At 40.7% G+C, this 26,155-nt stretch overlaps 1 long non-coding RNA gene across 1 annotated transcript; it reads left to right on the forward strand.

The window, feature by feature from the left end:
• Positions 1 to 17,172: 17,172 nt before the first annotated feature.
• On the forward strand, positions 17,173 to 23,591 carry LOC145551480 (uncharacterized). The gene is made up of 2 exons (XR_014087330.1): positions 17,173 to 18,386; positions 18,482 to 23,591. It is a non-coding gene; the product is annotated as an uncharacterized LOC145551480 (long non-coding RNA).
• The last annotated feature ends 2,564 nt before the right edge of the window (positions 23,592 to 26,155 follow it).

The following is a 26,155-nucleotide window of genomic DNA, read 5'->3' on the forward strand; positions in this document are numbered from 1 at the left end:
CCTGTTTTAAAATAACTGGAAAGATGAAAGTCTGACTTAAAGAAAATGCATATACATTCTGACAAATATAATTTGTTCAAGGCTTGCTTGTTTCTTCCAGCCTAGAGAGATGACTAAAGATAAGAACCACATGCAAGTCCTGGAAAAAAGATAAGCATATATATATATATATATATATATATATATATATATATATATATATATATATATATATATATATATATATATATATATATATATATATACACATTTTGATTGTTATTGGTCTTTTGTTTTCAAATGATCAGCCATTTCTTTGGGTACATATTTTTCTTTTATCTCCCATCTTTAAGATTTAGAGAGAAATGCAAATATTTCCCACTCGGATGTTGGAAAATTTCTCTGCGTTCTCTGTGAATAACATTTTTCAACATGATGTGCAATGTTGAAATTCAGCTTGACTGTGACATCCTGCTTCATGTGTAATAAATTCAAAGGCAGAGCTGCTTCTTTGATGTCATGTTTAGATTTTAATATTCTTCCCTCATTCTTAAGGCTACACTCCCCACTTGTTTTTACTGTGAAAACAGACCAGGATGTTTCAAGATCTCATCAGCTAGTGTGTCTCCCCTGTGCCCCACTTTCTAGTTTTCCACTGTAGAAGATCTGTTGGAGCCTCCTGAATAATACGCTTCAACTACAAGCTCCCCAATTAACCCACTTTTTTTTTTTTTTTTACGCTGTTTTTGATGCAGTAGAAAATCTCTCCTGTTGCTGGAGGAGAGTTATGTGGTGATGCTGACTGCAGAAGTAGGACAGACAAATGGAAAAAATGGTGGAGCTCTTTTGGAACAGACTTTTTGTTGGCGGAAACAGAACATCCAGCCTGAAGGATTAACCATTTCTTACTAATAATAAAAAGCTCTAGAAACTTATATGTGAAGGTGAACTGCAAATTCATACCACTTCATTCGCATTCATAGCTCCCCCCCCCCCAAATAATAAAATCCAGAAAATGGTGGCTTCCTTGTGTATTCATGACTATTTGTCTCTTTGTCTTGGTTGAAATCAGGATAGAGTATGTTGCGTTTTGTGGTTTTAATGTGACAAAATGATGACTTCTTTTGCAAAGCAGTTTATTTACATGTCCTAGAAATTGGTGCCAAGCTGAGTGTGATTCAGCGTCTGCTTTTGTCCTGTCGTTTGGCCACTGCTTTGTTTTGCCCTGAACTTTTTGAGGTAGATGAGATGAATGGCTGTGCCTGCAAAGCGCAGTATAACCACTGAGCATCCCATTTCTTACAAGGGCACTTGGCCTTCACCAGCAGTAGTGGAAATTCGTCATCTTTTTGTAAGAATTTAAACAGAGGCTCTTTGGTATTTTATCTGTATTTACATTGTTGGCTGCAGTCTGACTAGATGTAGTTTTGTCCAGCAACTTCCTGCTAGTTTGCGTTTATCAATTATTAATAAAAACACTGTGAAGAGTTTGGGATATTTTATCCTCTGTCCTTTATTTTGCGTACATATGAATAGCTGGTAAACGTACATGTGCTGATATATGTGTAAGTGATTTAAGTTCCCCTTGTGGCCGGCAGTTCATGTGTGAATTTTAAACAGTGAGGCGATCCAAACCATTAACATGTGGATAACTGAGGTTAAAAAAAGCATTAAGTTCCCAACAATAAATTGACAAACTATTTTTCTTAAGGAATGAAGTTTAAACATATTTAGCATTAGTTTAAGAGCCTGAGACTGCAGAACAAGCAGCTGTGTTTATTTAGGAAGGACATGGCTTATTTGCTTTTCTCAAGAAATTTCGCATGAAGTTCACTGTTTAATTTTGATCACTCAAATAAAACAGAAGAAACTCAGAGATAAGGAGACAAACAGAGAGAGGACTTGTCCTACAGGATTTAAAGTTCATGTGAATCAAATCATGTCAGACTTCTTGGTTAACTTCTAATTATATTCAGTGTCTGAACAAATACTTCACATCCTGCAGAACTCCTGCTCTGAGAAATGAAAATGGCTTCATTTTGAACCAGTCAGTTTATCAAGACACCGTGTCTCATTTGGGAAAATAATTCAAAATAAAACAAACGCTGAAAGACGGTGCATCGTGTTTCACTACAAGATAACGCTAGTCTTTTATTCCTTCTGTCCATCTTTAGTCTGAACAGAAATGACTTTTTAAAGATAGAAAATGTCACATTTCTTCCGCTTCACTTAATTTGTTGAAAATCAACCATAGTTGCTCAAGTAAAGCTCCAAAAATGGAGAATATTATAAAAAACATTATGAAAAAGGGACATTTTTTGTCACGCATTTCAGAAACAGTCTAGTTCTTTACCTCTCAAACATTTACCTTTCTCTAAAAGTTTTATGAATGTGCTACAACGTTTTCTGAGACATTACATTTAGAGTTTTCGTCATCTGTTTATCCATAGTCGTCGCACTTTGTTTCTTTTTTCACCCGTATGACTGAGCACATTTCTGGTGCAATACCAGTTTCCACCAGAAGATGGCAGTAGCGGTAAATACGAGAGAGGCTAACTTCAAGCCTAGAAGAAGCTCAGAGTCACCATAGCTACGAAGCCATTATTTTGATATAAAAGCTGATTTCTGTTTAACAGGTGGGTGAAGTCTACATTTAATCGATAAGGTACCATTATTGTAAGTGTTTATGAGTGGAGAACAGTATTTTATTGGCACACATTGTATTTTGAGAAATGTCTGTGTGTATTTTATTAGAAGTGTTAACTGCCGCTAGCCTAGAACAGAAGAGCTGCTCAGAGAAACTGAATGATTGCTTTGTCACAATTATTGGGCACCATTTTTAAAGTTACAGTCAAAAACTGACAGCAATAATTTGTGTTATTTCGACTGTCACAGAAAACAATGTGGTTGATTTTTCGGTAACACTATTTGACGGGGTGTGCATAAGACTGACATGACACTGTCAAAAACATGACGTAACACCTGTCATGAACATAAAGAAGTCTTTATGAATGTTTATGACAGTTGTCATGAAATAATTCGGTAAATAATGACACTTTTAATGCAAAGTTGCTCTAAAAGTTGCATTAAAAGTCAATTAAAAGTGCCAACTTTGCATGATTTTGATCAATTATAAAATAATGCAAAGTTGGCACTTTTAATTGACTTTTAATGCAACTTTTAGAGCAACTTTGCATTAAAAGTGTCATTATTTACCGAATTACTTCATGACAACTGTCATAAACATCCATAAAGACTTCTTTATGTTCATGACAGGTTCATGTTTTTGACAGTGTCATTTCAGTCTTAAGCTTCAAATAAAGTGTTACCAATTTTTCTAACTCATATTTTCTCCATGTTATTCGTTGATTTATAAATGTCACCGTTTCAAACTAAATATTCAAATAGCAAGCTAAATATTTACTTTACCAACAAAGTATTTAGCTTCAAACTAAATATCTAGTTTGGAGGTAAATACTCCAAACTGAACTAAATATTTAGCTCAGAGACAAATGTTTGCCTTGTCAGCCAAATATTTAGTTCAGAGCTAAGTATTCAGCTTTGCTCAAGGCTTATTTAGCTCAATGCCAAATATATAGCTTAGTCACTAAACGTTAAGCTTGCTAAATAAATATTTAGCTTAATGCTAAATTTATTTTGTGAACTAAATATGTATTATTTAGCCTGATTGGGCTCCGTGGGTTAAAACCCGGCCACCAGGCGCTCATCATAAGGGGTCTTTGAGCTGCACTTGGTCTGGTTCCTCACCTAGGACCTGTCTGCATTGGGTGACCAGAGGCATGAAGCCCCTGACAGCTCCTAGGATCACTGGGACACTCAAACCCCTCCACCACGATAAGGTGGCAGCCTATGGAAGGGATGTGTATGTGTGTGCATGTTTGTATATGTATATGTGTGCATGTGTGTATGCATTTATGTATGTATATGTGTGTATGTATATTAAGTAACTTCTGTATTAAAACCCTCCTGTTGTCCTCGGGTCAAAATGACTGAGATTTGTATGTGTTTTCCCTATACACAGAAAATGAGGACAACAGGAGGGTTTAAGAGAGAACGCGAGTGAGAGATTAAGAAAGAGTTTTATTTATTTTTTCCATGAGGAAACATGTGGTGGTCAGTTCTTTCATTCTCTAGTGGCCTTTATTTAACACCTTTTCTACTCAGTTTTTCATGTTAAATTGCACTTTTTTTGTTAAAGCAATTCTTGCAGTTTCTTAAACTCTTTTAGGGGGCAATTTACATTGACCAATTGACCTAACCTACATGTTTTAGGGGATGTGGGGGGAAACCAGAGCACCTGGAGAAAACCCACGCAGGCACGGGGAGAACATGCAAACTCCACACAGCAAAGATGTGACACATCCTCTCTGTGCAGATGCAGTGCTAGCCACTGCATCTCCGTGCTGCCCACTACTTTTTCTATTTCAAATTCGTCTTAAAGTTTGAATCTTTTTTTGAATTGGGTTAGGAAGGATCTTTTTTTTAGATGGTTAATGGCAGGAAAAAAGCTGGCCTTTCTAAATTTCCTGATGATGTCGCATGGAACGATGGTTAAAACTTGATGTTCTTGGCTTTAGTTTAGTCTTTTCTTCCTTTTTTTGATTTCTTCAAATGCATGAAGTTTAGCATTCTTTTCCATACTGTAAGCTTTGGTTTTTTTATTTTTCCATCCTCCATGTTGTCCAAATCCTCCTGGTTGGATTCTGCAGCGAAGTCCATCATGGGTTCCAAATGCCTGGGAAAACCTGAGGAGGATCCTTCTAATGGATCCTCCTCAGAAGAAACCTCTTGATGCAAAACTTCATCATGGTCAGGTTGGCTCTCGTTCTCCATGTCTTGAAAAGTTTTGGACTCTTGTGGTGTTTCTTGTTCGACATCTTCCTTCATGTCTCTCAGAGAAGTGTCAATCTCTAGATAGTCATATGCTCCTTCCAAATGACTAGTTTTCTCACAACTAACTTGATTAAATTCTTCTATTTCTTGTTTGAGTGCAGCAATATCGGTGTCATATCTGCAATGCAGCACCTTGTATATATCTTTCATCTTCTCTAACTTTGTCTGTGCATCCCTTTCCTTCTCTTCCAGGATTTGCATATCTTTTGCTGTATTTTCTTGGAAGGTGGCTTTCATGTTGTTTAGAAACACCATCTCCTCCATGTGCGCTTTTCTCTCCTGAATCATCTGTATCCGAAGCATTTCCACCTGCTGTTGAAGGGAAGAATTTTCACATTTTAAATCGTTCGTGACCTTGTAGAATTTCTGCTGCTGGGTCTGGAGCTCTTTTGACGCTGCTTTATATTTCAGTTCTTGTTCTTGCTCAAGAGAAGCCAGTTCAGATAGAACAAAGTGACATCTCTTTGCTGTATATGAACTGGCTTCTCTTTCACGCTGTAGCTCGTGCTCAGATGTTTCCACTTCAGCTTTAAGAGCAGAAACGTCTCTTTCAAACTTCTGCTCAAGTTCTTCATATGAACATTTCACCTTGTCTAATTCTGCCTGTAAACTGTTTCTGCTGCTTTTCAGAAACGTGACCTCTTCTGACATCTTTTGAAAGATATCGTCCTTTTCAGCTCTTATCTTGTCAAGGTCCAGTTGTATCTCACTAACTCTCACTTCACACAACTTTTGCATCTCGGCCTCCTGCCTCACCAGAGCATCGTTGGATCTCTCCGACGCTTCATACTTGGAGCAAAGGTCCTCGTGGGAAGTCCGGAGTTTGTCCATTTCTTCTTGCAGGGTTTTGTTTTTTTCTTTCTCAGCCTGGATTTCCGATGTAAATGCTTCCTGGCTGAGGAGGTGGGCCGTCTTTAATTCCACAAAGTCTTGCTGGAGCTGCTTCTTGTTTTTAAATCTCGTTTCGTTGTGCGCCTTGGTAGCAAGAATCACAGCATTAACAACAGCTGGATCACTAAGCCTCTCTACTCTCTCGAGTTCCCTCTTGGTCTCTTTGCCCTTGTTTATGAATACTTCTTTGAGAGCTTTCTGCCTCTTTAACTGGAGTTTGGTTTCTTCCAGCTCTGCTTCCAGATGGGCCAGTCTTTGGTTGTCTGCAAACCTTTGGGCTCTCTCCATCTCTAAAAGAGAGCTCATCCTGTGGATTTCCTCATGCAAAAGATCTGGGTGCACAGGAGGAAACCCGCCTTGGACATTTCGATGGTTGCCCCATCTCCCCTGGGGTCCCATCATTCCATTGTGTCTTCTCTGATTTTGATAAGACATTTTCTCTCAAGACTTTCTCCAAAATCGATTGATTTCTAAATTAGCTGAACGCTCGAAAAGGCTTTGCTTATGTCTGAACTAGTCAGTGATATAGCAATGAAAAATATCCAGAATTCTGTTCTATATATATATGTAGTTTATGACATCACAGACGCTGCCTCACTTGTGACATCACAGAATCTTCTTTTGCTGGTGCTGTTACATCATCCCACCAGCAAATAGCATACTTTCTATTGTTTATATTCAAAATAGTTTGATTCACTTGGTTTTTGTTCCATATATTTTGAACTTTTTTCAGTATACATGAGAAAGTTAATTTTGCTTGTTTAGTCAAACATTTATTTTCTTGTTCTTGTGTCAGTAAACATTGGAACATTGATGTGGGAACAGGTAACATTTTGCTAAGTTAATGCCATAAATATAAATATAAAATCATTCAATAAATTGAAAATGACATGAACTAATTAAAGTAACAAACAAAATAAATTGTGGACAGAGCACAAATAAAGTTGTAATATTCACCCATGAGAAAACCAGGGATCTCAAACCCATCCCACCGTGCTTGACCACCACAAACACAATGTGAGCCACAGTAAATGTCAAGGCTAGGTCATTTTCAGATCTATGCAAACGCATGATTTTTGTTTGTCATTGTAAACTAAATCTATTAAAAAAAACAATCATTTTGTGTAACGGGGAGGATCTAAATATGAGGCAATCCATCCTGGATGGTAGATGAAGACAAACCAAGATCAACTGATTTAAAGGTTACACAGACTGACCAGCTGGGGGCGGTAGTGTACCCAGTGGCGGAGCCAGAGGGGGGGACAGGGGGGCCAGTGCCCCCCCTGTCATCTGATTGGCCCCCCCAGTGGCCCCCCTGATGATTGGTTATTGCTGTACATTATTTGGAATCATTCTAAGCCAACCTAATATCTAAAGAAGAAAAACAATAATAAATATATGAAAAGAAAATGTATAAAACTTTATATAAGTCCATGTGATGACATAAATAAATAGATTTAGATCAGGCGCGATACCAGCCTCCTTTATACTTATAACAACAAGCTGATATTCAGTAGCGCCTCCCTGAGGCCCTGGTATTTCTCCAATTTCTCATGCTCCTTTTTCCTGATGTTGTAGTCACTTGGTATTGCTACATCCACCACAACGGCTTTCCTCTGTTCTTTATCCACCACCACAATGTCCGGTTGGTTCGCCATTACCATCTTGTCTGTCTGGATCTGGAAGTCCCACAAGATCTTAGCTCGGTCATTCTCCACCACTTTTGGGGGTGTTCCCCATTTCGATCTCGGGGCTTCCAGTCCATATTCTGCACAGATGTTCCTGTACACTATGCCCGCCACTTGGTTATGTCGTTCCATGTACGCTTTCCCTGCCAGAATCTTGCACCCTGCTATTATGTGCTGGACTGTCTCAGGGGCCTCCTTGCACAACCTACACCTTGGGTCTTGTCTGGTGTGGTAGATCTGAGCCTCTATTGCTCTGGTGTTTAGGGCCTGTTCCTGGGCGGCCAGGATGAGAGCCTCTGTGCTGTCCTTGAGTCCAGCTTTCTCCAGCCATTGGTAGGTTTTCCTGACATCAGCCACTTCAGTTATTTGTCGATGGTACATCCCATGTAGGGGCTTGTCCTCCCATGATTGTACTTCCAGCACCTTGTCTTCTGTTCCCCATTGCCTGAGACATTTGCTGAGCACATCGTCTGTTGAGGCTTTGTCCTTGATGTATTTATGGATCTTGGATGTTTCATCCTGGACAGTGGCTCTCACACTCACTAGTCCTCTGCCTCCTTCCTTACGGCTCGTGTACAGTCTCAGGGTGCTGGATTTGGGGTGGAACCCTCCATGCATGGTTAGTAGCTTCCTAGTCTTAACATCCGTGGCCTTCATCTCTTCCATTGGCTAGCTAATTATTCCGGCAGGGTATTGATTACTGGTAAGGCATAGCTGTTTATTGCACGGATCTTGTTCTTGCCATTGAGCTGGCTTCTCAGGACTTGCCTTATTCGTTGGAGGTATTTGGCTGTGGCTCCTTTCCTTGTGACCTCATCGAGGTTGCCATTTGCTTGTGGTATTCCCAGGTACTTGTAGCTGTGCTCTATGTCTGCTATTGTTCCTTCTGGGAGTGAGACCCCTTCTGTGTGGGCGACCTTCCCTCTCTTTGTAACCATCCGACCACACTTCTCTAGTCCGAATGACATCCCAATGTCAGTGCTGTAGATCCTGGTGGTGTGGATCAGTGAGTCGATGTCTCGCTCGTTCTTGGCGTACAGCTTGATGTCATCCATGTAGAGGAGGTGACTGATCGTGGCCCCATTCTTGAGTCGGTATCCGTAGCCAGTCTTGATGATTTGGCTGAGAGGGTTCAGGCCTATGCAGAACAGCAGTGGGGACAGAGCATCTCCTTGGTATATGCCACATTTGATGGACACTTGTGCAAGTGGTTTGCAGTTGGCTTCAAGGGTGGTTTTCCACAGTCCCATCGAGTTTGCAATGAAGGCTCTTAGAGTCCTATTGATGTTGTACATCTCTAAGCATTCAATGATCCAAGTGTGTGGCATTGAGTCATAGGCTTTCTTGTAATCAATCCAAGCGGTACACAGGTTGGTGTGTCGGGTTTTGCAGTCTCGGGCGACTGTGTGGTCTACAAGGAGTTGGTGTTTGGCTCCTCTGCTATTTATGCCTATGCCCTTCTGTGCCTTGCTCATGTATTTATCCATGTGCCCGCTTATCTTAGCCGCTATGATGCCTGACATGAGCTTCCATGTTGTAGAGAGACAGATTATTGGCCGATAGTTGGATGGGACTGAACCCTTCGAGGGTTCCTTCTGTATCAGGATTGTGCGCCCTTCAGTTAACCATTCAGGGTGAGTCCCATTTTGTAGCAGCTGGTTCAGTTGAGCTGCCAGTCACTCATGGAGGGCAGTGAGTTTCTTAAGCCAGTAGGCATGGATCATGTCAGGTCCTGGTGCTGTCCAGTTTTTTATACCCGAGACTCTGTCTTGGACATCTGCCACAGTGATGGTTACCAGGGCTTGTTCAGGGAGGTTGCTGTGGTCCTCTCGTAGAGAGGTTAGCCACTGTGCATTGCTGTTGTGGGACGCCTCCCTTTCCCATATGCCTTTCCAGTATTGTTCAGTCTCCAGCCTGGGTGGGTCTGCTCTGTTGTTATTACCCTGCCATTGAGAGTACACTTTAGCTGGTTGGGTGGCGAAGAGCCGGTTAATCCTCCTGGCTTCATTCTCTCTCGTGTATCTCTTTAGGCGGCTGGCCAAGGCTTGGAGCCTTTGTTTGGCAGTTTCGAGTGCTTCAGGTATGGGCATCTGGCTGTACTTCTTGGGTACTGATCTTTTCATTGCACCCCTTTGGAGCTCTGACAGTTGACTCACTTCCCTCCTTGTTATCTTGATCTTAGCCTCTAACCGTCTTTTCCATGGTGGGTATTGGGTCTCAAGCATCTCAAGGATCACTGATGCTGAGTTGTATATCAGCTCATTGGTTTCTGTTATGGTGTTGGTAGGGATCGTTCTCAATGCTGCATTCACATCTTCAATGAGACTTTCTGATGGTACTTCACTCAGCCGTTGTAATTGGCGTCGGGGTCGTCTGGTGTTCATTCGGGCCATGATTCTCTCTCTCAGGTCAGTTGCTGCCTCGTTCAGCTCAGATGGTTCGTTCATTACTGGGGCTACATACCCAGTCTCTGGGCGGGGAGTTGTAGTTGACTCCCTTCTGACCTGGCATCCTGGCTCCTTCCCCTTGCCGTAGCACTTGTGTCGTACCTCGTCAATCTCAAGTTGTGACAGCAGTTGCCGTTTGCGGATGTTGGAACACTGAGCTACTAGTTGTTTGGCAGTTAGTGTTGACTGGGGATGTCAAGCTAACCATTCCTCCCACAGTCTTTGCATGTAGCCCCTCTGACTAGGATTACTTGAGTAGTAGCATTCCAACAGATCCATGTTTTCACCTCTCGCCCATTTCCGTCTATATATATATATATATATATATATATATATATATATATAAATAAAGGGAACACTCAAGTGTTCCCTTTATTTTTTTAAGCAGTGTATATAGATGTGCACACACATTTTAAATTTTGCCCCCCCCCCCAGACGTAGTCCTGGCCCCCCTTTGGCCCCCCCAACTTTAAAAGTCTAGCTCCGCCACTGCCTTCAAGCTCTGGGTGGCGTCGATTATTTATGTGATTTGCGATGGAACGGGAAATTGTATCAGATAACATCGCCGTGATCCCAAGGTTGATGCAACCCAAGGCATCTGCAGACCGCAGAAAATAACAATTCATGACATGTCTGCAGTTTTTTTTGCAACAAATATCTCTGAGAGCCGTCTGGAGACCACAGCATTTAATAGGTTTTCATTTCACCTCACCTTGGCTGTCCGGACACTGGTTATGGGCAGCATGTAGTTTATGCCTTCAGTCTTTTTAAAAGGGTTTTTCTGATGTATGATTGATCGCACTGTTATGAAGCATGAAGAGCAACCGCCTGATTGGGCCTCTAATGGAGCTCTGATGGAGCTTTATCAAAGGGTGCCAGGACTGCTGCTGTGCTTCCCAATTGAATTAAAATATTTTTTGCGGTGGACACAGGAGCAGCAGTGAGGCGAGGCACAGAAAAAATAATACTGAGGCTCCCACTGCGAGCTGACACTTGTTAAAGCTGAGTGTGTGCCCATAAAAGCCGGCTTGCTTGCAGCGGGACGGGAACGGACGGAGAGCCGTGTCAGCGTGGCCTTTGTTGCGGGGACGGGACCTGACGAATGTGGACGCGCTGCTTCGCTTCGGTCTGCTCACATAATGTAAAGAAACCCCAAAAGGACAGCGGCCGGAGGCGGTGCGAGCACGACCGATAAACTGCCAGGCCAGAAGCCTGCCTCCGATACCTGGTGGCGCTGGGACGAAGGAAGGCCATTTGACAGGTTTGAAAATAAGCAGAAGGCGAGAACACGCGAACAATAGAGGGACATTTATGCTCCTTGTCTGGGATCTGTCTGAAAAGCCGGCTCCTGGTTGACTCATCAAGCTTGGTTTGTTTCTGTAGCTCGCTGTCATGCACCTTTAGCGATTAAATCATTTTTGATTTATAGTAGTGGGCTTCCAGCTCATTTCCACTCCCACCAGTAGCCACACTGCAACCCCACCCCACCCCTCTGTGTGAATTCTCCATCTCTCTCCACTGTTTCTGACATTTGCGAGGGGTTTTTATGTGAGCTGTGTGCATCGCAGAGCTCAGCTTAACTTAACCGGCCACCCGTTTTAATCGGCTCGCAGGCCCTGAGAGCTAACAAGCTTACAGCAAAGCGGGGCAGCGGTCAGCAACGAATATCTGCCTGTCAAAAGTATTTTTTACCCTGCTTATGATTACCAGTGCTTTGGCGACTCAGCAATATTTTAAAGGTGCTTCTCTTCACCAGAGGGAAGAGAAGATGAAGAAAGAGTCATGTATCGTTTTCCTTCACATCAGACGTACTACTTTGTTTTAGAACATAGAAAAGCTTTGTGGTTCAAATCTGACTAAATGTGGGAAAAAAAGTTCAATGGGTCTGACTATTTTTGCCATGCACTGTATATATCAGCTGATGCAGTACAATGTGCAAGGCCCAGAGGGGGAACATGATATCGCCTTCCTCTCAACGTAATCTTTAAAATCCAATTTCTGAAACGTGTACTTACTGATAGCAGCTATTTTTCCAATTCGGCAAAAGCCCCGAGCATGGAAAAATGTCTGCTTTTGTCCGCATCTAATTGGTTTGTATTATATCCACCATGCCTCATTCTCTTGTATCATCTGCAGTGATTTAGACCCCCTCATGTCTGAGCGGGGTAAAACCGGCTGGAAACCCACAGCAGAAGAGAAACGCATTCCCAGAGCTTTTTAATCCACCCACTATTCTCTGCACCACTTCAGTCTGCATATGATGTGGGAGGCAATTGTCTGAACTCACTCATTTGATATGGAGAGCGCACGCACGCACACACACACACATACACACATCTAACATTTATGCTCACTAATCATTTAAAAAAGCTATCATGACTTTAATAAAAGGCTGTAAAAATTTGTTTTGATGGCTGAAACTTCTCTGTCTGCTGAAACTAGATTGACATTTAAACGTTTGGTATTAAACAGAAAATGGAAAGAACATAATTTGGCTTTCAGGAGGGCCTGAGGATGAAAATACTAAGTTGGATCTAGTTGAGGCAAATATTTATTTGGCTTTCTTGTGATGCTGCTTATCTGAGCAAGGATGACTAGATGCTACACACATGTCAGAAGATTCTTCATAAGCTGCTGCTGTTTGCAGTTTTGTGTCAGCTTCATGCTGATTTCTGGTTTTAAATGCGTTGGTTATGACATTTTTAGATTAAATGAAGAAAGAGATGCAAAGAGAGATGGTGCATGTTTATTTTGAACTTTCTTTATTGGCCTGAAACTTTTACTTAATGTTTTTCTTGATTATAATAGATATCAAACAGTGTAGTGGCAACAGTTCATTCTACAGAGTTTTGTTAAGATACCTGCGTATGTTGTCATTTGCATTAATGTAATATTATTTTAGGGCTTTTTTCAAACTATGAATTCAAACCCTTCTTCTTCCAGGATAGGATTATGAAACTTTCATGATAAAAAAAAAATAAACTAGGTGCTTAAAATAAATTTTAAATATAAATTCAAAAGATAACTTGAATTGCAAGCAGTGATGAACGGGTTCCAAGCCCTCTCCTGCAAGTTCGGCCCCGCCTGACCCACTCCCCCCCCCACCCTCCCCCATGTTGTACCAGAACCCTCCGGCTCTTTCCCCTCCCATTTAGTAGGTCATTCGCCCAAATAAACATGGTCATCACTGAAGATGTGTGTGTGGGCTAATATGAATTTTAGACTCAGAGTTTAACCCCTCCACATAATGGATCCTGTTTTAAATAACACTGAAAGGGGGAACTTAGTTGAGCAGCTCTTCACTTCATATAATACTTGAGCCTTGACGGTTTTTGGGTTGGTTGTAAACATCCTAACCAATTGCCTTTAATCTAAGGGTTATAGTTTGAGTCAGAAATTTGGACACAACTGGATGTTCCAACAGGAAAGACGGCACAAAAACTGGAAACGGCAAAACTGAACATCAAAATGTCCGGAATAGCCCTGATCTAAAAACCTATTGTAAATAAACAGATTATCCTGAATTTATGTACTATGCTGAACAGCTGTGCAGAATAAAAAGCATTTTAAATGAACTCTGATATTTCTGCCAAGAAGAGCTATGCCAGAAACTTGATGGCTATAAATAGTTTGTGGTACAGATCCAAATTACAAAGGGGCATTTCATCCAGTATCAGTGGTGATGCATGTATATGTTCAATGTTTGTAGACCAAAGTTTACTCAAACTGAAAAAAAAAGAGCTTGAATGCTCCATTTAAAGCACAGAATGTGACATTCCTGCTATAATTATTACTAGTAAACATTCAAACCTTGTTTTTTTACCACTAGTTAGGACACTCTCTCTGGAAAGAGAAAAATTGATCTAAAATCTTAAAAAGATTAATGCTCCAGCAACTCACTAGCTTTCATAAAGCATTAGCAGCTGTATATATAGAGATGTAGAGATTTTTTTGGGCTTATCTCCTGTCTGCTGCCATAAGGTAATTGAAGGTCTTTCACTGTAATATTTATTTATTTATCTCCATTTTTTTTTGTAAGTAAAAGTCTAAATGAGCTGCAGCACCGCAGGGCTCAGCAATTCTGCCCTATACGGCTCTCGGACACGTACTTCTTATTTACTCCTGACAGCTTCAAATTGAAACTGTGATCACATTTTCCACAACGTTCCAGAGTCACGCTCGGGTTTTAGAGCCGGTCAGCTTCGCACTGCAGGGGGAAGAGAGTTTTTCTTCTCTTGTCTCTCTCTGTGCCCTTCCCTCCTGATATCCTTTTTTTCTTCTGGCTTAGTAGCAGATCCTCTGGGGAGCCATCAATAGCTGACCCTGACATTGTTTTATTTTCCGCTAGTCCTCTAGCCTCCCCTCTGTCTCTCGGTGGACTGGGCAGTACATTAGTTAAGACTGAAGACCCGACAGACAGATGACTTGAGATTGGATTAGCAGAACAGAGGAGATAAGGGGTGGATTAATCACAGCGAGTGTGTTTCTCTCTGTGACAGCTATAGACAGTTCTGTCATTACCGTCTGATGGGATGGGAGCAAAGACCTATGTCTGCTGAGCAAATATCCGCTGTTTGTCTGAAAAATATCACACTCCTGCTGCTCAGACGCAGCCTCGGCCAAGCACAGCCTCCAGTAAGGAAGACCATCACTGGCAAAATAATTCAACTGAAGAGGCAACTCTAGTGCGAACATAAAGAACGTTCCACAAGTTAAGCATATGGACTTGACTGTCAATGTAAATTCAAACACACATCTTTGTACTTCAATACAAACCGAGGTCTTTGTTTTGACTGCTTCAGTTTAGTAGCTACATTTCTGCCTAACCAGACATTTCCCGTGATCCTCACCAGTATTAGTCTGTTGACCAAAACTTAATTCATATCTTGTCTCTAAGCTGGTAAATCACAGCAGAAGTGTGAAAAACAAGTGAGGATAAGGATTTAGGTCCTTACCCTAAACATCAACAGTACATGCCTACTCCTGACCTTAACCTAAACTCGATTCACATCTCAGCCCTTAACCCAAAAACAGAACCTCTTTGGGTCCCATAAGAAGCAGCCGGTCCCCACAATGTAGTATTTGTTGGAAAAACAGCTTATCAAGCACAACACCACACGCACACATTAATACACTTTTTATTGCACTAACAACCAAATCCAAAAAATAGACAGAGCAAAAAATAAAATCAATGCCTCTCTTTTTCTTGTTTACTCACAGTTCGGTTCACAACAGATTGCCTCAGCGCAGTCCAACAGACGCACAATCACCACCAAAATGTCACCTGTGGTTGTGTCCTTGTTCGTGAATTGAAAACAGAACAGCCACCCCCTGTGAGCCTGGAGCCAGAGAGAGTCTCTGGCAGTCCTGAGCTTAGCTGGCGTGCCTGGCCTCGTGCCCGGCTCGTCCAGAACCTGGATGGACTTTACGTTGCCTGTTAGCGGCACAGATGTAAGCCAGCGGGTGTGTGAAGCAGATAAGAGCCCAAGATCAGGTCCAAGGCTAATTTCCTGCACACACTCTCATCAGGACCTTCTGCCTCTGAGAAGGTTTTTGTTTGAGCGAGACTCATGCCCGCTTTTTAATTAGTGGGCTCACTGCGAGCGACAGCAGAATACGTGTAAGGAGATGATTATTGGATATTGACCTGGCGTTAAATTCAAACTTAACTTTTCCAGTTTCAAGTCAGTTGGGGTTACCAAAATTATTTGTTTGGTAAACAACCGTTTACCTGGGGTCATCGGTGGCCATGCTAACTAGCCTGAGCTTTCATAGCAGGCTCTGTTGAGGTGAACCAGCTGTAGTGTAGAGAGAAAGGGGCGTATACTGGTTCTGGTCTGCTCTGTATCCCCAGAACCAGAACCAAACACGGAGAAACAACATTCGACTTCTATGTTCCGCAAATCTGGAACAAACTTTCAGAAAACTGCAAAACACCTGAAACAGAGTTTCTTTAAGTCGAAGCTAAATCAAGACCACATGTTTAGAGCTGCTTTTGAACCACAATAAATGGAGCATTGACCAACATATTTGATGTGCATTGATTATTATAATGACAAAATGTAATGTGTCTTATTAGTTTTTACATCTATTGACTATATGTTTATTGTTTTAATATAAAGCACTTTGAACTGCTGTTGCTGAAATGTGCTATACAAATTAACTTAATTGACTCATTTAAATCTCAGTGGTGACTGTAAATGCTAAATACAGACAATTACCAAAATATAAGTAAGATGAAATCAATACAGAAATTGTTTCCAGTTGTTTGAGTGAAAGACTGGAGAGTTAAAAAAAAATCCAGTTTCATAAAGGTCTAAAAGTTGGAGCTCAATATTAGTAACTTCCTCTGTTCTGTGCTGCTGCACTCTCTGATTTCCTGCGTTGCTTCCTGTTAAGGCTGTTTGGTGTTTGAGGCCACAGGATGTGTGAACAGACTGACAAAACTCGAGAAATTATAAAATTTTACCCCCATCAGTTAATCATGAGTCACATCTTTTTTTAAGGCAAGGAAACAAAAATCTCTACTTGGCTAAAACATTCCTTACTGAGGATAAAGGAGGTTTTTGATTTGAGTTTTATTTTTGTACCTGGAGAGCTGCGCTGGTCTCTGAGAGCCTTGCGTGTCAGCAAGAGCACATGGTTCAATCGCCACGGAAACATATTTCCTAGATTTGCATTTAGAGGGAGTTGAGCATTTCAATTTCAGAGGGAAAGCAGAAGTCAACAGACCAGTCGTGGAGAAGCTGAACTCACCCTGAACGTGAGAAATACCAAATCTATAAGCAACACCTAATTTGTATTCAGAGCTTCTCCTCCTGACTCTAGCCTTTAATATTCAATTTCTGGAGGCGGTCAGTTATGGACCACCCAAATCGAGTCCCTTTTAGCTTAATGTCAAGCTTGTTGTTTTAATAAAGGCAGCAGCATGTGTTGCCACAGGTAAGATGCGCATCGTTTTATGCATTATCTGCAAATGTGAATGAGAAATAATAAAACCAACTGCTTTAAAGCCGAGATGTATTTATTTTACATTCCCTTGGTTATAAGCAAAACGGCATCCACTACAATCGACATAACGAATCCAAGTGACAGTTTATGTAAGAGATTTTCTCACTCCCTTGGTTTCCTAATGCCTCAATATTTATATTTTTATCTTGAAGTTTTTGTTTATTTCCCTGGAGCACAAATGTGACATAAATGTGACATGACACAGTGATCTATTTTTTTTATTCAATAGGCACTTGCCTGGATAAGAACTCATGTTTATCTTGTCTCTATGAACTTCAAGCACGATGGCAAGGATGGTATATATATATATCCAAAGCTCACTTTTATGGAGCTGTAGCAAATAGGGAGACCTAAATAAATACATATCAAAGGCGAAGGAAAAACAAAACACAAAGCATGATTAAACACTAGAAAAATCAAAACTAAAGAATAAACTGGAAGTGGAACACCAGAGATGACAAACAGAAATCTATTTGAAATAATCCATCTTACTGTTCAGGTTACTCAGCCTGCTGTGCTCCTGCAGCTGCTCCGTGTTGCATCCTCCTTCCTCTGTTGCTCACCTCATTTCTGCCAACCTCAGCTTCATCCAGGCACGGATATGTGACTGATTTTCACCTGCAGCTTCATTTGCTGCCTCAGCTCGTTTGGAGCTTAAAGCTTTTATTTGATGGATGATCTCGGAGGTTGCGTCCTAGCCTTTAACTGCATGCTTTCTCACTTCATTCATGTGCTGTCACTCTTTGTTGTTTTTTTTGCCGTTCTAACAAATTACCAACTTACTGCCGTTTTGTCACTCCAAAGTTGTTGTTTTTTTCAGGAACCTTTTTCTCTCCTGCATCTGCTCACACAGCTCAGGCAATTTGATATACGATTAAAGATTAATTTAACTTTATGGCTGCTGTATAAATAATTGCTGGGATTTAATTAGCTAACCTAGCAGGGGAATTTAGTCCCATGTAGTCCTGATTTAATTAATGAAGTCTTATGCGGCTTTGGTTGGAGTTATACACCAGGAGCAGTAGTCCTGCATTCATGCACACACACCTGTTATATTTTAGTTGGGCTCTAATCAATAATTCAACATTTCATTGAAGATGCCTTCGTGGCTCTGCATCTGTCATGCTGGGCCCTTAGTCGCCATGTTTGCTGCACAGACTTTTGCGCCTGTGCAGAAGGATATTAAATTTAATATTTGTATGTCTGCGTGTTTAATGAGAGATCTGTCACATCCGTCTCCTGCTCGCTCTCCCTGGGTGCTGAAACGTCTCATCAGTGCCTGACGCTGGCATGAAGCTGCGAGGGTTATTCATGCGACGCAGTGATGTGTGCAGAGATATTCCACATCCCTTTCAGAAGGCACTGACCCTCGACACGAAAAGCCAGGGACCGCGTGTCAAGTAGAGAGCCGGCTTCACGTCACGGCAGGACTCGCGCTGACCCAGAAACACTCGGGGTGCAGAGTTTTGTTTCACTGTATTTGTATTTATTGCTGTAGCAGAGGTTGGACGTCATCCGTGGAGATCTGGTCTTTTTCTTTTTTGTTTCCAGAATGCTTTTCACTACCCTGACAAGGAGATGGATGACTAATCTCAAGAAGAAGAAGGTGTCATTTGTAATCATCAGTATTGCTAAATAAGAACAAAGACCACACGCCAACATCTCGCACCTGAGCAACTTTGCGAATACAAATTCAGAGTAAAAATACTTGAAAAAAATATTTTCCGCATAAAATGGATGTTTATTTTTAAACCACTGTTAAGGAAGAATTATTTGTGTGATTAAATTTAGAAGAATCTGGCTCTCCTTCTTCCTGTTTGGATCCCGGGTTCTCTTGATGGTGGCGCGTTTGGGACAAAACACAACAATGCGTGATGACGTCACATAATTTAATCCAAATCGGAACAAAGTGAGAAGATACAACAGAAAACTACAAAATAATTCTCAGGAATTCATTACCTGAGACAAGAGATGGGGACAGCAAAGATATCTTTGGAGAAATTGCAAGGGCAAGATCTGATCTGTTACTCTGTGTGGAAAGTTTTATCTTCTTGTATTTAATTTCTTCAAATAAGGCGTATCTTTTCTCATCCAACCAGAACCTGTCTCTGACCCTTTTTAAAGTTAGAAACTCCCTGCAATTTGTTCACAAGATCAAACACCAGTTGTCTAAATAAGTGAAAACAGGGACTCCTGAAGTCCTGCTGCTTCATGGCTTTCACAGATCAGAGTGAAAAGCTGGAACTTCCTATTGATTGCTACTGAGGGCAAATCAAAGATCTTGGCAAACAATCTGCCTTAACTACAGGTAAAATAAAGGTCAATAGGCCAGAATAAGTTATACATTTTAAAACTATAATTAGGCTATTTCAATCAAGTCACGTAAAATTTTAAAACTAGCTTATTTTAAATATATTTTCTTAACACCACCATCCTGTGGAAGTATGTGTGCTTCTTAAAATTTTCATCAGAAATTGAATTTGCTTCTCCCCCTTTCCACTGTCCCACCATTGTGGATCACTGTCTTAAACAAATTGGTAAGGAAAAGGGTAGCCAGGTGAAAACCAGCCCCTGGTCCTACACTATTTGCTTCAAACAGAGGATCTGGATTCTCGGCTATTGAGAAACGATTGCTTCCTGGAGGACTATGCTGAAGTTTTAGATTTTACCAAATTGGTAATGTTTGCCCGAGATGTATGTAAGGCAACACTTTGATGCCAAGAAGCTTACAGGAATTTGCCTGAGCTGTAAACAACCATCTTCCACTGCAAAGAGGGAAGAACTGAGCCGATGAAGGCAGCTACTAATGCTAATTCAATATTTAGAAGTGACCAACACAGACTGAACAGATTTGTTCACTTCCTCTGCTACAGGCAGACTGCAATTCTAAAACAGTCCAGAAAATGTACTTCTCCTTCTGTTCATCGATCGGCTTGGTGAAAAATCTACCGGAGACAATCTGACTCAATTGAAAAAAATTCCAGACTGTGCTGGAAGTGAGAGGTTTTTTTGTTTTTGTTTTGTTTTTGCACAGGAAGGCAGGAAAATGCAATGTGGAGTGGAAATTTTTGATGGCATCTCAGTGAGCAGGGAGCCAGTTAAAGATTATTCAAAATAAAATCTCAAGCACTTGTGCAAATTTTGAAACAAGTTGTATGCTTCTTATCTTTAAGCACATTTTATTACTTTCTCATTTTAAGCAAATACATATGTACACTTGGTATGCAACTGTGCAGCTATTTTTGAAAGTGTTTAGTGAATCCTTTTTTACACTGGCTAACTTGTTTTCGACCATTTCCCTCCCATCAGAGAGTTGCTCATTAAAGCTCAGCTCTTCTGAAGGTCAAGGTCTCCGCAGGGGGCTTTATGAGGAAGTTTCCCCGCCCAGACATCAGTGAAGGGAGAGGTCTTTCATTTAATTACCAATCATTCTCTGAGAAAACTGTTAAGCCACACACCTTTCAGCTTCTGGACGCAGTGATATTTAATTTTTTTTTTGTTTATTTTCCAGGCTGTGTGGCATAATGTGTGAAGTCTAAAGATACTCGAGGCCCATGGCTACTGCAGTCCCCAGTTCCTGTTTATGTAAACACTGTTACAAGAAAAGAAACTGTGTAGGCACGCACACATCCACACAGAGCCTAACAGTTGTCTCAGTGTTTACCCAGGCAAATATGCTCTCCTGCCCACAACCTGGAGGAATTTTTTTGTGTTTGTCTTTAGTCTCCAGAGTCTCCCCGGAGGTGTCTATTCTCTTCTTCTGTGATGCTTCCTTCGGCATCCTCCTTGGGGCTGCTTATCCTTCTCTTTTGGCCTCTCCCGTACTTACACACTTTCTGTATCCCTCCCTTATCCCCCATTTGCTCCATCCTTTGCCGACTCCTCTCCTCAAAACTCCTCTCCTTTCCTCTGAACCGCCCCTAATTCAGTCCTGTGTGTTCAGTGTATCACTTTGATTTTCTTCCTGCTTGCAGCTGAGGCACGGTGAGTCACCTGCTGCTGTCCAAGCCTACGGCTGTGGGACTGTCCAGCCCACGCACACACTCTTGACGCACACAGAAACGGTGAAGCTCCGTCATATTATTCACCCTGCCTCGCCTTGCTATGTAAATCATTTCTATGTCATCCCATCATAATTTGAAATGTGACGAGAAATTTGTGAACATGCATCACCCGGACCAGAACACTGATGTTCCACATGGACATTTTTTGCTGGTATAGGAAGTTTTGGACTGTCGTGCTTCAGAGATCCTCTTCTCTTTTAGAGTGCATCAAGGCTCTGTACTTGGACCCATACTATTCCCTCTCTACATGATTCTCCCTGGCTTTGTTTAAGGAAACGTCTTTTTATGGCTGTGCAGGATATCCTCAGGGGCACGGTATAGGGGGGAAAAGCGATGACAATTCTAGGGGCCCTGACCAACAGGGGGCCCTCCACAATTTATTTATTGTTCATAGAAATAAAAAAAAATGGGGCCCTGCCAATTACAAAATTAATCATATTGTATTTTCGAAGATTGTTTTTAGCAGTAAAAATTTAATGTTCACACTCCCAGATCAAAAAACACACATCCGTATTTGCCCTGAACCCCCGTATCTGAGTTAAATGGTTCGTTCCTGCTTGCTTCACCGTGATGCTGTTGGCAGCAGTCAGTGGAAGACACGAACGATTGTGGCAGTCACTATGCTACTAAGAAAAGTTATAAAAATCAGGTTTTCAAAAAAAAAGAGGGAGAGAAAAAGGCAAGAGTGTCAATTTATAGCTCAGTTTTTCTCCGAGAGGTGAGGAGACGGTGTGAGATTATCAACCATTTAGCATAGTTAGCTTAGCTACAGACTACTGATTACCTCCATTTCACTATCGTTTAATGAATTAAGAAAAATTACCAACATATTCATGTATTTGTCCCTTGTACCTTTTACCACTTAACAACAGATGAGTCAGTCAGCAGCAGTTATAACCCACGTCCCTCCTGACCTGCCCTCTCCTAAGTGAAATTAAAGCTGCATTATGTAACTTTTATATAAATATATTTTCCACATATTTGTTAAAACTGTCATTATGTTGTGACATTATGGTATGAGAGGTAATCTGTGAAAAATCTATTTCCTCTGCTTTCTCCCAGTGCTAGAAACAACCAGTCAGTGCCAGGAGAGTTTTAGTGCTGTCAATCACAACTACATGTGGCTGCTCATCCTTCCTCCGCCTCTCTCTGTGCTATTCTGCAGCTGGCGTAGCCTGTTGTAAATGCTTAGTCTAGTAAGCATAGCTACAAGTGATAGCAGATAAAAATGTTCCTGTAACAATAAGTTGTTTCTCCACCATTAGCACATTTAGCAGTGAGTGAATGAGGTTGATTGACAGCGTTAAGAGCGTCCTATTGGTTCTGATTGGTTGTTTTGGTCAGAACGGTGCATTACTTTAGCTAGCAATAGTAGTTCAGGGAGCAGGTGGAGGAGATTGATTGTTTTCACAAATTATCTGTCTCATAACAAACTTCATGACATGGTGACAGCTTTAACAAATATGGAGAAAATATAATTTTTTTAGTTATAGACTGCAGCTTTAATAAAATTGGATTGCGTTATGTGTATTTTGCATGTTGCCTGTGACTGTTGCTCATGGGGAGAGACATTTCAGTTATCTAAAACAAAACAAAAAACTTAAGCAACCTACTTGCATACTGTATGCAGACTGTATTCATACTGAAATTTACTCTTGCATGTAAAATTCATGAGCAGTAAATATTGTATTAGTTATCAGTATTGGACCAAAGAAAGCAAGGCATTTGCAAGCCTTTGAAATTGTGACGCTTTTGATGGGTCAGATAGACTCAAGAAATTGTAACAGCAGCTGCGTGAGCGGGGCCCAATTGAATTTTTTGTCAGGGGGCCCACGATTCCTGGCAGCGCCCCTGGATATTTCAGTCAAAGCGTAACAATTAAGTTACTGTAGAAACCACACTGCCACATATTCCCTTAATTTCAGCAAAAATCAAACGGATCAATCATGGTTTTGTCACACGTGTCCAGAATGATAACTTTGAATTTGGATAAACCTGGTGACTTTTGCTAAATGGAATGTGAAAAGTCAATATTTCTTTAAAGTGAGACTTTTGTCGTCATAGGTAAGATCATGTTTCACTGACGTTGAAAGAGTGATTCCTGCTACTATTACTTCCCGGATGGATGCTTGCATGGGTTTTGAATGTTGGTGTCAAACCTCACTTTCACCTTTCAAGTTGGTCCAGAAGACTTAGGCTAGAAAGCGTGATCATATGTCATGTCGTACATCCCACCATTTCCTCTCTGTGTCTACCAGGATCAAGACTTTTCTGCTGAGATAGAAAGTTCTCATTGGTCAAATCTCCAGAACATCAATGAGAGATCCCACTCTGCCTACCAAATGTGCTTTTAGGATCACATAGGTAAGGGATCATCTCCTCCTAGATGGTCTAAGCTTTCACACAGAGGTCACCAGGCCTTTGCACCCTAGATTGTGGAAACAACACGGTTTAGAGCGCTGTGGTTAACGCCTGCTGTTGTTCACAAGTGCTTTCAAAAATCTTGTGCTGAGAAAAGGACAAGAATGTGCAGCAAAAAGAAAAACAAAGGCCTTTATGGAGAAGCTCTAAAATTCAATAAAGCCTTAATAGTTTCATGTGTTTTTCTGCTTATTTTGCATATTTGTTGCGTTTTAAGCATGAGGCGTTATTTTCAAAAAATAAGTAAAAAACTTAATATGTCCTTAACTTTCAAGAATAGAAAATTACGTTAAAGGGCACTATATCACGTGAACAGGCACGAATCTTATTAAAAAGCTTCTTCAAAAAAGCTTCAGGCTCATAAACATTTTGCAAATCCCAGAAGCATTGATTTTGGAGTTGATTACATTAGATTATTTCAGCTAATCTAATGTAATCAAGATCTTTCTGCGTAAGATTAAAAACACGAAGCGGTGTGCAAAGTGAAGCCATGCAGTCAGATTTCTGAGGGCCCTGAATGCTACAGCTTTATGTGCCTTCAGGATGTCCAAAGCAGGCAGCCAAGAGAGGCAGCAGCTAATGTTAATGCAAGTTTTTCACATTACATCCAAGGCTCTTCAGCGACTGGTGTTTTGCTGACTGCCTGCCCAATCCAATAGCAACTAGTGGCCAGATGGGCTCAGCATGACACTTTCTGTAACATTCTGCCTGGCAGTGTGCATCCGGAGCCAAACACTTCGTCTCTCCCATTTCCTTTGTGATACAGCCACTCTTTACTGGAGCTGTTGATGCTGTGCAACATAAATGTTGTGCTTCACTTTCAGCTTTTCTTTGTTTGGTATTGCATTGAGACTGAAGTGGCGTCTGATCTGCGTTGGGTTTATTGAGACTTGATTGATTATTCAGTTGCTGCCTGTTTTAATTCTCCCCCTTTCCATGTTCAAAGTTTGTTTCTAGCTCCTTTGCTCCTGCTTTTTACTCTCATCTCTTTGAATGTTTGTGTTCACATGCGTCTTGTTTGTCTCTCTGTATCCCAGCCTTCTCCCTTGTCAGCTGCCAGTTTCTTGAATCGTGGTTGTTTGTTTTCTGCAGTCGAGTTTATCCAGCTTGTTACCCACCTGTGTGTGTGTGTGTGTGCGTGTGTGTGTGTGTGTGTGGGGGTGTGTGCGTGTGTGTGTGTGTGTGTGTGTGTGTGTGTGTGTGTGTGTGTGTGTGTGTGTGTGTGTGTGTGTGTGTGTGTGTGTGTGTGTGTTGGATTTTCATAGGCGGTGTTTTTGTTTTTGTTTGTTTGGACTTTTTCAGGTAGTGGGTAGAAAGGAACCCTCAACTGCTGAAATTTTGGGGAGACACAAAAAAAGTGAGAAATTGGTAAAAAAAAAAAATTGGGCAAAAAAAGAGTTGAAAGTAATTAAAGCTGTTCAAAAAGTGCAAACTATGAGAACTAGACAGATTCTTTTGGGATGTTTATTCCACCATCAAGTAATATTTTTGATGAATACGCATAAAAAAAATTGCATATTAATGAGAAAGGTCTAGTTTATTGTCATGAGCACAGAAAGCATCAAAATTACACAAACTCCAGTAAATTTTCTGATGTAAAAAAATAAAAATTAGTCCATAATTATGTTTAGTTGGACAACAAAGAAAAAAAGAGAACTATAATCTAGATAACTAAATGTGGAACTTTTATAGTCATTTCATCATCCAACTTTCTTATAGTCACACATGCCAACAATTACAGTAAATCTGATTAAAGTGAAATGAAACTTTGGCATCCTGATAGGATTTTCCTGACATTTGCCCATTCCTTTCTTTTAGCTAGAGATAGTTTACAGAGTGGTTGCAAAGGGGAAATTGGATCTTTTGTTCAAAGGAAAATTATATGTTGCATAATAAAGACATTCTTCTGTGGTTAGAAAAAATGTAGAATAAAATTGAAATCATGACAATTCTCTGCTACTCCAGAATGGAAAGTGGTCACGGAGGAAACGGCTGCGCTGCAGGGATTTCTGCTAGGTGCTGGTCGTGTTCTGCAGAAACAATCTATGTATATTTTCTATATTTCCAGACTGACAAACATTACTCACAGGCAAAACAGAGTGGTGGCAGCATCTGAGCACTTTTTATAGAAGGATAGTTGAAATTGAAATCAAATATGCTTCAATAAAGTATATCATCAAGGGGGGGTATTTTTGTTTATTTTTTTCTTTCTCCATTAATCATGGGATATCATGACGGAGTCCTTGATGGTTCAGCAGCATGCAAATGAATTGGCCTTTAGGGACGTTTGGATTTGGGGCCAAAAAATAAATAAATAATAATAAATAAAACCTTTACTGACTCAACAATTATTAAGGAGTACAAGACGTGTGTGAAAGGCTAACACAAATATCCTTGTTAGCTTAAATATTAACCTGTAGATGTACTAAAACATCTGGATGAAGCTGTAGGTTTAACTGTAGATGAGGCAGCTCATATATCTGACAATGCACTGCTGTTTGTTAGAGTGGATGTTGATGTTATTAGTTGAGATATTTGGAAAAGGGTGCTCTTTTTATTTTTCAAATGCAAAAACTTAATATTAAAAAATCTTGTTTTCTAAAACTTTGTAGTAAAGATGATTAAACTGACATCAGAAAAACTGAAAAATAGCATTTGTTATATATCTGTGTCATCATGAAAGGTAAAGGGTTAATGTGAAATTCTGAAATTAACAGTAAACAAACACACACAAAAGTTT

The sequence above is a fragment of the Poecilia reticulata genome, chromosome 4 (genome assembly GCF_904066995.2).
Source record: "Poecilia reticulata chromosome 4, P_reticulata-male-v2, whole genome shotgun sequence".
In the NCBI taxonomy this organism is placed as follows: domain Eukaryota; kingdom Metazoa; phylum Chordata; class Actinopteri; order Cyprinodontiformes; family Poeciliidae; genus Poecilia; species Poecilia reticulata.